Source organism: Nicotiana tomentosiformis, chromosome 4 (genome assembly GCF_000390325.3).
Source record: "Nicotiana tomentosiformis chromosome 4, ASM39032v3, whole genome shotgun sequence".
In the NCBI taxonomy this organism is placed as follows: Eukaryota; Viridiplantae; Streptophyta; class Magnoliopsida; order Solanales; family Solanaceae; genus Nicotiana; species Nicotiana tomentosiformis.
In genome coordinates, this window is record NC_090815.1 from 20,852,345 (window position 1) to 20,864,984 (window position 12,640).

Below are 12,640 nucleotides of genomic sequence, written 5' to 3' on the forward strand. Positions count from 1 at the left end.
ATTAAATTTACCATATTTGATCAACATTTACGTTCACCATATCCAAGACATAAAATGGTATAATCACTTATATCAGCCATGTGTACAATCAAGCAAGAGACTCTGAGGGAACGCTCTCTAAAGCTGAACTTTATTAGCTGAACTTCAATAAAGCCAAAAAAATTGGTGCATGATCAAGCCCCAATATCAGCTCAAAACTCAGGCTGAAAACAACTGCTCAACTAATTTCACTGACTCAACCTATGTGAGCTTCACAATGTACAGCAGTTCCCAAACCCAGGTAAACAAGGAACATTGTAGTAAGTTAGCAGCAATAGAGGCAAAGAACACTATGTGATTTCTTCTCATCTACCTAAGCCGGGGGAGAGTTACCTGGTACTTGTATTACTAGGAGGTCGCAGGTACCCGATAGAATAGTCTATGATCAATACTCTGATCATGGCTTTATAGAGCAAAAATGATATACAAAGATTCATATAGCAGACACCAACTATTTTAACCAAAATAGAAAGAGGGAAAAAAGCTCAACTAATCACAACTATGTTAACCAAATATAAAATGAAAAAAAATTAACAAAACTTTATACATAAACTAACAAACACACCAAAAAACATAGCTTTCCTACCGAATTCAATGAGAGCATATAAAGCCCTAATTTTTTAAACATAGGAAGGAAAAAATCATTTTCATTGGAGAAATTGAAGAAAGCTGAATTCAAATACCTACATAAAACATTCCAATTACATTTTGAATTTCAAAATTTCTGAAAAAATATGACTGAAATCCCACGAATTTATAGAAATTGCCGGTGGCGAAGAAGAATCGAAGTGAAATAACAGGTTTTTCTTTTTTGGGGAGATTGAAGCAAGAGTTAACGTCGAACCTTGTGAGACCGATAGGGTGGGTAGTGGAGATATACGGCGGTGATCGGCGGTGAGAGATTGGCGAGAAAGAGAAATTGAAAGTTCGCGAAACGATATACAGAGACAGGGGAATGGGGAAGAGATGCTGTTTGGAAGACTCGTGTGTGTGTAATTTGTTGTAGTAACTTTTTTGGAATTATTTTGGGATATATGTTTTTAATTTTTTTTACTAATACAAGGTTTTTCTTTTTCTTATAGGATACACTTGAATTATGGATGTTAGATTAAATTAGTAAGAATATAAATTTAATTTTAGAATTTATTCTATAAATTTTCTTTCAACTAAAAGGAGTATAGAAATTGATGACAAATACACATAAAATGAGAAATAAAAGAATGTATTTATGTCATTATAGAATTATTAATTTTATGTTACACTCTTTGTAACGTGAGTAATGAATGTCGATGGTCAACTTCTCTCGCTCTTGCTCAATAAAAAACGAGCCTTTTCTTATTCCAAGTGACACAAAGGCTTGGCTTTCAATTGTGCCACCTCTTATATGTTAGAACTTAAAACTTAATTAGACATCTTACTCATGGTGCGCTTCTCATATGTTGTGTCTCGTCTAAGTGCACACTCGAGGTTGGCGACATGCTTGTCCCTCACCTGGGCACTGAACATCACTCGTTGGTGTACAATCCAATTCTCATTGTAATACTTGTTGTGTGCCTACCCATGACAAATGCGGCATTGCCTTGCTCGATTAAGGCAACTCCTATTCCTTGGCTTATGTCACGTGCATCCGTAAAGTGTGCGCAAGCATTTTGTGGCATTTGCAAATATTTTTCTCACAAACATAATTATGTCCCCAAAGTGTAGTGTCGTCCCATTATTATATGTTTATGCCAACGATCTTGCTTGCAAGTGAACCATGTTGTGCTCACAAGTCAACACATGAAGCTCAAGGAGAGGCAACTCAACTATTCAGTTGGTAAAGAGGTTTTTATCCTTCCCAAATATATGGAGTATAATCATCACTTATGTCAAGTGAGGAGAGGCAACTCAACTATTCAGTTGGTAAAGAGGTTTTTATCCTTCCCAAATATATGGAGTATAATCATCACTTATGTCAAGTGAGGAGAGGCAACTCAACTATTCAGTTGGTAAAGAGGTTTTTATCCTTCCCAAATATATGGAGTATAATCATCACTTATGTCAAGTGTTCGACATTTTTGAGCATCCAGTACCAAAGGCTAATGAGTTGTCATAGAATTCAATAACTCGAATGAGGAGCTTAACAACCATTTGAGTAGTCCAATCAGCCCTTGAGGATATCACTCAAGAATGTCAAATTGGCGAGACTCGGTTCCTTAAAGCATAGATGAGTATTTTCTTTATTTCTAATACCTTGAATTATGATGGAATCGCATTTGAAAAGCAACTCAACTTAATTTCGTATAATAATAAAGAGGAGTAGATTGACCATTATTAGACGATTTGTTCTATACTATTCAGAGTTTTAAATTATTTTGTGGAAAAAAAATTAGTAATAAATGTGAAAATATTACTACTAACAACCAACTTTTGTACAACTCATGAGCGCCTAGGTTTGCAACCTCCATCAACAAGGAGGGGGAGGGGCCTACCTCGTCGGCCTAAGCCTTGGTATGAAAACTGGCACTTTCTAACTCTTTATGAGGAGTGAAAGTCGCTTGACTATAAGGAGAGGAGCTCCGCCCCTACTTCAACTAAAAGCCCCCTCCCTCTAAAGCCCCTCGCTCTACTCATTTTTGAATTTCAAATCAGACCTGGTGCGTGCTACAAGTCTCCAATCAACTAAAAATAAAATAATTAATTAACTTTTCACGATGTCCTTGCCCATCCTCCTATTTTAATCAAGCAAATAGAAACAATAACAAAGAAATCATAATTAGCTAATTACATAACTGTTGGAACAGACTTTGACAACTCTGTGCTTTCCTTGATGTTTGTATACTTTTCTATCTAATTTTGTTTTCTTTATGTATATATGCAATTGCAAATTGTGTATTCACATTGGTGCCTCTAAAAATCCTCTAATTCCTTACTTGCCATGTATGGTATCCCATTGCTCCCGATATGGCTGCCGCCACTTCTTTCTTCATATGCTTTCATCTCCTATTCTTCATCCACTGCAACTGATGTGTGACTCCCCTATTAGCTATATTATTCCAGACCAATTACTAAGACCATACCTAACTTTAGTTATCCATGCACTCTCTGCAAATAGGTGTTGTGGAGTTTCTGTTTTCCTTCATTACACAGACAATATGTGGTGTCTTCCACTTATATCTGGAGCCTCTCTTTTATGAGAAACTTTTTCTGATTGGCTCACCAAACGATGAACATGTGCTTTGCTACAATGCTTTGGTCCATATTAAGTTAGCCTCCTTTAATCTCTCTAACCATGTTAGCATTGCATTGTAACTATTAGCCACTGTGTACTCACCATTAGTTGTAAGTTAATATCTATTGTTCTGGTACCATTGCACCATCCCACTCTTAAGGGTATTTAGTTTCCTCCAATACCAACTACTATCAATTGGAGGGTTATGATCCCATATATTTCCATCTTGCTTTATATATACTCCATGCACCCATATCACCTATAAAAGATCTTTTTTCTCATTTAGCTGCCATAATAACTTCCTAACTAAAGCCACATTCCAGCTCCTACACCCTTTTATATTTAGACCCCCATATTTATTAGGCCTGCACATTTTCTCCCATGCAACCAATGAGACTTTCTTTTGTTCTTCAGAGGTGCCCCAGAAGTAATCCCTACATATCTTATCCACCTCCTTAAAAATACTGTAGGGGAGTATAAAAATAGCCCCCAACATTAAGAATCTACAATCTTCCTGCATAGGATAATTGTTTTGAGTATGCTTTGGTAATCTTATGTCTTATCGTGTCTAGCAGCTGGTTGCATTCCATTTTGCTCCATTTCTTGGATGAGAGGGGTAGACCAAGATATCTCATGGGTAAAGTATCCTGGATAAATTCTATCATAGCAATTATCTCTCCATGTTCTTCTTTTGTGATCTCTGAATGTTTGACTTTTCAGTATTTGCCACCAATCCTGTGACTATGTTAAAATTCCCTAATACTTCCATTACTCTCTGTATTGACTTCTTGTCACTCTTACAAAAGATCATGAGAACATCTGCAAAGATCAAATGAGTAAGCTTCAGACTCTTGCACATTGGATGGAACTTAAAATATGGCAGTTCACCCATTCTCTTCAAGGTTCTGGATAGATACTCCAACACTAAAACAAATAATAATGGTGATATTGAGTCCTCTTGTCTAAGCCCTCTCCTCCTTCAAAGTACTTATAGCTTTCCCTATTCATACTTATTGAGAATTTAGTAGAGGTAATACAAGCCATAATCATATTAACAAATGAGCTTGGGAAACCATAACTATCACGACCCAAATTCACCTATAGGTCGTGATGGCGCCCAACATCGCCGCTAGGCAAGCCAACTAGTGAATTAAACATATATTTCCTATTTTAATAAATTTTCGAGTAATTAAACTTTCCTTACTTGCAATATTTAAGAAAAATAGAAAGTCTAAATAAATAAAAACCAAAATATTAATTTCAAGACCACAATTCTACTAGTGTATGTGTAAAGACCTAGTGTCACAAGTGTATGAGCATCTAGTAGATTATACAAAATTTCAAGTATTGTCTGAACATAATAGATAGAATACAAATACAAGGAGAGACACTAGGTGTTACAAAACAGCTCAAGGAAGGCAGCTCACCACTAGGCCCCGGGATAACGGGGATGCGCATCGGTAGGACCGCCCGATGCACCTGTCTCAGATCCTGCACAAAAGTGCAGCAAGAGTGGTATGAGTACGTAAACAACGTATACCCAGTAAGTATCAAGTCTAATCTCGAAGAAGTAGTGACGAGAGGTCGACTTTGACACTCACTATGGGTCGATAATATTAAGATAAAGATTTTTAAATAAACACGATTTTATGTGAATAATAATAATTTCCTTAACAAGCAGAAATAAATAATTCTCTCATAATTTAATAATTTCCAATAAATCATTTATGTTCACAAGCTGCAATAAAATGTCAAAGCATTGTGTGATTGTTATTATTAGGCATGATTTATGCCGAGGTCGTACGACCCGATCCAGAGTAACGTGTACATTGCCGAGGGACGTGCGGCACGATCCAGATGCATTTATCTACTGCCGAGGCGTTCGGCCCGCTCCACAAGAAGAGAAGGATATTTTATAAGCATTTGACTTAAACATTATTAATAATTTATATCCAAGATAATGCAAATTTCATTAACTACCTCTCAAAATTTCTCTAACAAGTTCTAATATAATTTAGGCATTTTAATTTAACAAGTATAGTGCAAAATTCCAAATAGTTCATGAATTGGGTCCTAAAACTACCCGAACAATAGCATAATAGTAGCTACGCACAAACTCTCGTTACCTCGTACGTACGTAGCCCCCCACAATTTGAAACAAATATTTATTTATAAAATCTATGAGGTAAATTCCCCCTTACAAGGTTAGACAAGAGGCTTACCTCGTCTCAAAGTTCACTTCCCGATCACAATTTCGCGTTAAAGCCTCAATTGGTGCCGAAAATACGAAACTAGCCAAATGTTATACAAAGTTTAATCAATAAATACTCAAAATTTCATAATTTATCTATTAGAGTAATTACCCAACCCAAATTGGTAAAATTCTTAAAATTTACCCCGGGCTCACATGCCGGGATTCCGAAAATTTTTGGAGGAAATCATCACCCATGACCTCAAGAACTCAAATATACAATTTTTATCTCATTCCATAACTATTTTCGTGGTTAAAAATCTCATTTTTATCAAAACCTAGGTTTTTCATCTAAACCCTTGATTTTCACAATTTACATGTTATAATCTATCCATAATCTATGTATTTAACTCACAATAGGTAGAATTAACTTACCTCCAATTTGCTAGGTGAATACCCCTCTCAAGAAGCTCAAAAAATCGCCCAAAAATAGAGAAAATGAGTCAAAAATACTCAAACCCCGACTTAAATGAAGGTTTTGCCTTCTGCAATTTTCGCATCTGCGAGCAGAGGGCCGCACCTGCGGTTCCACTTCTGCGGGCGGAGGGCCACATCTGCGGTGATGCACAGGGCCAGCGCTGGCCGCTTCTGCGGGCGTTTTTTCGCCTTTGCGGTCTCGCTTTTGCGGCTCTTCATCGCAGAAGCGTGGTTGCTTATGCGCACACCACGCTTATTCTACGGTCTAGCAGCCCCCTTTTGGCCGCTTATGCGAGCTCGCACATGTGGCTGGCCAAGCGCAGATGCGATTGCAGCAGAAGCTGGAAGCTTCAATTGCTGCTCCTAAGTCCAAACTTGGTCCGACCCTCGTCCGATTAACTCCCGAGGTCTCCGGGGGGCCGTCCAAATATACCAACAAGTTTAAAATCATAAAACGGGCTCGCTCGAACTCTCGGAACGCATAAAACAACATCAAAATGAAGAATCATACCCCAAACCAAATCTGTTCGACTTAGAAATTTCAAATTCTTCAAACTTACTCTGAACGCGCCAAAATATACTTAAACTACTCGGAATGACACCAAATTTTGCGTGCAAGTATTGAATCACCATACGAACTATTCTCAGGCCCGAAATTCTGAATGGACCTCAATTACTCCAAAACATACTCCAAACCAAATTTAAATAACTTTAAAACCTTCAAATAGTGAGCTCTCACTGTTAAGCGCCGAAACGCTCTCGGGTTGTCCAAAAACCGATTCGAATATACGTCCAAGTCCAAAATCATCATATGGACCTATTGGAACTGTCAAATCCCGATTCCGGGGTCGTTTACTCAAAACATTGACAAAAGTCAAACTTACCCTTTTAAAGCCAAACTAAGGGGCCAAGTGTTCCGATTTTGACCTGAACCCTTCAAAATCCTGAACTAACCACCCCCGCAAGTCATAAAATAGTAAAAGTATATATGGGGAGTCTTATTTAAGGAAACGGGATTCTAGAAGGCAAAACGATCGATTGAATCATTACATTCACCAACTAAGGCTTCTTTTATGAAGTCCCAACTAACCATATCGTTTATAGTGTCTCAGTAAGTCTTGGCAAATCAGTTCATTATGGACCAGTGATATTCCCTCCATAAAACAGCTTGTGTGTCTGTGATCAAATGCTTAAGTGATTTCTTCAGCCTAATACATAACAACTTTGAGATACATTTATACAATACATTGCAGCAAGAAATTGGCCTGGACTGACTTGCAGTATGAGATGTTGGTACTTTAGAAATCAAAGCAATAAGAGTTGAGTTTATGTGACTAAGTAGCTTTCCATTTATGAGAAACTGCAACACAACATTGGTCACCTCCTCCCCCACAATATTCCAAGCTTTTCTTACAAAACCACTTCCATAACCATCTGGACCTTAGCTCTTGTTTACATCAATACTAAACATGGCTTTTTTCACATCTCCCCCAGTGTAATCTCTTACTAGTTTTAGTTGTTGATCCACTATGAGGGTATGCCCATTCTTTAGGAAAAAATTAAAAGCTTTTAGTCTGTGAATTTCTTTCCTTCCCAATAACTATTGAAAGCCTCAGGATCAGTCTGCACTACTCCTTCATTATCCTTCATTTGTACTATTGCTTGTTGAAGCTTCTTATGCTTAATGACAACATAGAAGTATTTTGTATTGTCATCACCCAATTGTATTCAAGTTGCTTTACTTCTTTATTGAAGAAACACTTCTGCTAGATATAAGGATCTCCTAAACTTTTGAAATTTAGCTTTTTCCTTCTCTTGTAATGCCTGGTCCATTGGATCCATTTGCAATGCTAGTTGAGCCTTTGTTAACTCACCTTTATCCTCTGCAACTTCAGTTATTATATTTCCGAAATGTTTCCTGTTTAACTTTAATTTCTTCACTACTTGTAGCATAAGGCATCCCTCAACAGGTGTTTGCCAAACTGTTTCAACTCTAGACACAATTTTTGGATGGCATGACCATACATTGTAATACTTAAAAGGTCTGATTGGTTTCTTTGTTACATGAACATGTTCTATCTTCATTAGGTATTGGTCATTGATTCCCTCATGTTGGAAGATAACTATTAAGTCAGGCATGGCATTCAACCTGTCAACAACAACAACAAACTCAGTGCAATCCGACGCATGGGGTCTGGGGAGAGTAATTTGTACGCAGATCTTATCCCTATCTTATGAAGGAAGATAGGTTATTTTCGATAGACCCTCGACTCAAGAATAGTGAAAAGGACACAATAAGCAAATAGTAACAATGGCAAAAAAATAAGATAACAGAATCAAATAGCACAACACATCCAACCAGTCATTATTAATAAAAAAAAACCAATCAATCTTTAATATACCACGTTGCTTCATTGTCTATCACTTCATGTGTATCTACTTCCTTTTGGGGAAGCTCTATCAGTCCATACAAAATTACACATTGCTGAAAATTAGTTACCTCAGCCATGGTAACTGAAATTTCACCTATCATGTCATCCATATCCAGTACTGACATCTTATTATGATTTAAATACGACATCTTTTAGTAAGCTGCATAACTTTTTTGTTGAATTCTTAGCATGTAGTAGCAACATAATATATTGAACAATTACAGTGCTTTACACAAAACTTTTACGTAATTTTGTCATTAATTTTAGGGGGAAATGCCCACTATTTAAATATGCTAGAAACTTCATAGAAGAATTAACCTAAATAGCTGCTCACTCAACCGCTTATACGTAATCTACAAGGTAGATGTATAATATATGTATTGAAGAAGGATAACGTTCAGTTGTAGAATATTATCAATTGGTTTTGTCTACTTGTGTCCTAGTTTGCGTAGGATAACTATCCTATGTACATGACTTATTCTAGGACTCTTACGTGATCTGTAGGTATAAATATGGCAAAGTATTTTCAATACAATATATTAAAAAATCTTTCATGGTATCAAGAGACTTAAGAGGTTAAAGCAACCCAAATAAAAATCACATAAGCTTCGAAACAACTTCAATGGTGGATGACAACATCTCATCCGGTTCCTCCGGAACAGCTGCTGGAACATAGACCTTCATGTTCGCCACTCTACCATCTCTTAATCTTGCACATCAGTTACCGGTTAAACTTACATCGTAAAGTTTTTTGCTGTGTAATACACAGTTTCTTCCGATGGTTCGAGGTTGTGGACTTGGTCACCATATTGATGGTAGTAAGGTGATTCCAGATTAGTTTCTGACTGGTAATCAACCTAACCCAGATAATCATATTTGTGTAAGAGAAGATCAACTTGTGTTAAGTTGGATTGTTGATTTTGTGTCGGAATAAATACTGCCCCAACTGGTTGGTGCTGAGACGGCCCAAACAGCTTGGAACAAACTGGTTACTGCCTATGCCTCAGGTTCGAATCCCCAGATTCGTGAGTTCAAAACACAACCACACACATTGCAAAGAGACAATTCTAGCATTGATTCTTATGTGCAAAAGGCAAAAGAAATTGCGGACAAGTTAGCTGCATTGCAGCATCAAGTTCCTAATGATAACTTAGTCAAATTTGTTCTTGCTGGACTGGGATCAGCCAATCATCCCTTTACAAGATCGCTTGAATCGCGTCAAGAGGATATCTCGTTTGATGCTTTATATGAATTATTGTTGAATGAAGAACGACAATTAAAGAGAGATGAGACTCTTAATGTCATAGCACCCAAATCACAATTTACTCAAAGTTTTGTTGCCCCCACTCGTGATCGTGGTAGAGGTAGAGGTAATAAAGGTTGTGGACGCTCTCAAAATTATGGTTTTCTTTCGATGACCAACAACGTGGTTTCCAGGACACCACTTAATCCTCCAATATTTTGTCTTCAACCTCAGATATGTCAATAACTATTTGTCACAATTTTGCAGGAAAAGGCCATATCGCACGATTTTTCCCATCACCCAGGACATCTAAAGGCACTCGTGTTTCTGGACGACCTATCTCTAACCTAGCAAACACCCAAAATCTTACTACCCAAAATTGGTCGATGGAGGCACCACGCATCATCTGACATATGATCTGGATAACCTTGACATTCACTCTAAATATCAAGGTCCCGAGGAAGTAACTCTAGGTAATGTCTCTAAATTACCAATCTCACATATAGATGCAAGTTCTATTATTGCTTCTGACAAAAAATTCAATCTTGAAGATATTCTTCATGTCCCTACTGCTACTCAAAATTTGATTTATATTAGTTCCTTTACTAAATCTAATACTGTTTTCGTTGGATTCTTTCTTAACCATTTTTATTAAGGATTTGGCAACGAGGACACCACTGCACACAGCGCGGAATAGTAGAGGATAATATTCGCTTCCTATGACAATACTACCATCTTCAGCTTCCTTTGCAGCTTCTCTTGGTGTTTGGCATGCTCATCTGGCTCATGCATCTTATCCTACAGTTCGTCAAGCATTACCATCTACTATTTTTCAGTCTAGTAAACCTCTCAATTTATGCACTAGTTGTGTTGTTAGCAAAAGTCATAAGATTTCTTTTAGTGAGTCTAGTTTTCAAGCATCTGGCCCTCTTGAATTAATTTGTCCCGATGTTTGGGGCCCTGCCCCAGTTGTTTCTAAGATGGTTATCATTATTATGTGATATTTTTCTTATCATTTCAGTAAATACACTTGGATTTATTTTATTCGCTTTAAATCTGAAGTTCTTTCAGTTTTTATTCAGTTTCGCACTCTTGTTGAAAAATACTTTGGTCGCCCAATTAAATGTTTTCAAGCTGGAGGGGGGGGGGAAGTTTCGAGTATTGACCAATTATTTACGTGATAATGGAATTATACGGCGCGTTTCTTGACCTTACACTCTTGAACAAAATGGTTGTGCAGAACGTAAACATACGCATATTGTCGAAACTGGTAGAGCATTATTACATTATGCCAATATCCCTTCTCATTTTTGGACAAATGCATTTGAGACTGTAGTATATACTATTAATAGATTACCCACACCACGGTTGAAAAATCGATCACCATTTTACGTACCTTTTCAAAAGGATCTCGACTATTCTCTATTGCGTATTTTTGGTTACCTATGTTTCCCCTGGCTTCGTCCTTACACGAAGGACAAATTTTCACCTCGATCTAAACTCTGTGTGTTTTTAGGGTACAGTAAAATTCATAAAGGATATTGTGAGAAAGCACGAGAAAAAATATATTATTGATATTATATACTCAATATAATACAAGAGATCCTTATTTATAGATATACTCTACAAGGACATGTTATTACTATTTCAATGTGGGACAAGACTACATTATGTATATATTTATAAACTAACACTCTCCCTCAAGTCGTTGCATACAAATTATATGTACCAAGCTTGTTACATATATAACCTATACATGGACCAATGAGGGACTTGGTAAAAATATCTGCAAGCTGATCATTCGACCTCACAAACTTTGCAGCAATCTCTCCTGAAAGTATCTTTTCTCTGACGAAGTGACAATCAATCTCAATGTGTTTAGTTCTCTCATGGAACACCGGATTTGATGCAATATGAAGGGCAGCTTGATTATCGCACACAAGTTCCATCCGACTGATTTCATCAAATTTCAACTCCTTGAGCAATTGTTTGGTCCAGACTAGCTCACATGTTGTCATAGCCATTGATCGATATTCCGCTTCTGCACTAGACCGAGCAACTACATTCTATTTCTTGCTCTTCCAAGATACCAAATTTCCTCTAACTAAAACACAATATCCAGACATAAAACGTCTATCAGAAGGTGATCCTGCCCAATCAGCATATGAGTATCCAACGATTTGGTCATGACCTCGATCCTCAAATAGTAACCCTTTGCCTGGAGCCGATTTTATATATCGAATAATGTGGACAACTACATCCCAATGACTATCACAAGAAGAATTCATAAACTGACTTACAACACTCACATGATAAGAAATGTCGGGTCTAGTCACTGTGAGATAATTTAATTTACCAACTAGCCGCCTATAGCTTGTAGGATCGCTAAGCGACTCCCCCTGTCCTGGCAAAAGTTTAGAATTCGGATCCATCGGAGTGTCAACTGGTCTGCAACGTATCATCCTTGTCTCCTCAAGAATGTCTAAAGCATATTTTCTTTGAGAAATAACAATACCTGAGCTAGACTGAGCAACCTCAATACCTAGAAAGTACTTCAATCTGCCTAGATCCTTAGTCTGGAAGTGCTGGATAAGATGCTGCTTCAGATTGGTAATACCATCCTGATCATTGACAGTAATAACAATTGCATCAACATAGACTACTAAATAAATACAAAGACTTGAAGCAGAGTGCCGATAAAACACAGAGTGATCAGCTTCACTACGAGTCATGCCAAACTCCTGAATAACTGTTCTGAACTTACCAAACTAGGCTTGAGGAGACTGCTTTAGGTCATAACGTGACTGACGCAAGCGACATACAAAGTCACGAGACTCCTCCTGAGCAACAAAACCAGGTGGTTGCTCCATATAAACCGCATCATCAAGATCACCGTGAGGAAAGGCATTCTTAATGTCCAGTTGATAGAGAGGCCAATGACGAACCACAACCATGGATAGAAAAAGGCGGACTGATGCAACTTTAGCCATGGGAGAGAAGGTATCACTGTAATCGAGCTCAAATATCTGAGTATATCCTTTGGCAAC

At 37.4% G+C, this 12,640-nt stretch overlaps 1 protein-coding gene across 1 annotated transcript in view; it reads right to left on the reverse strand.

The window, feature by feature from the left end:
* Positions 1-1,041, reverse strand: part of LOC104085966 (histone acetyltransferase HAC1-like) — a 30,601-nt gene extending 29,560 nt beyond the window's left edge. The window contains exon 1 of the mRNA XM_070199637.1: positions 884-1,041. The gene's annotated coding sequence lies outside the window, so the exon portion shown is untranslated. The remainder of the gene's footprint in view (positions 1-883) is intronic.
* Between the last annotated feature and the right edge of the window lie 11,599 nt (positions 1,042-12,640).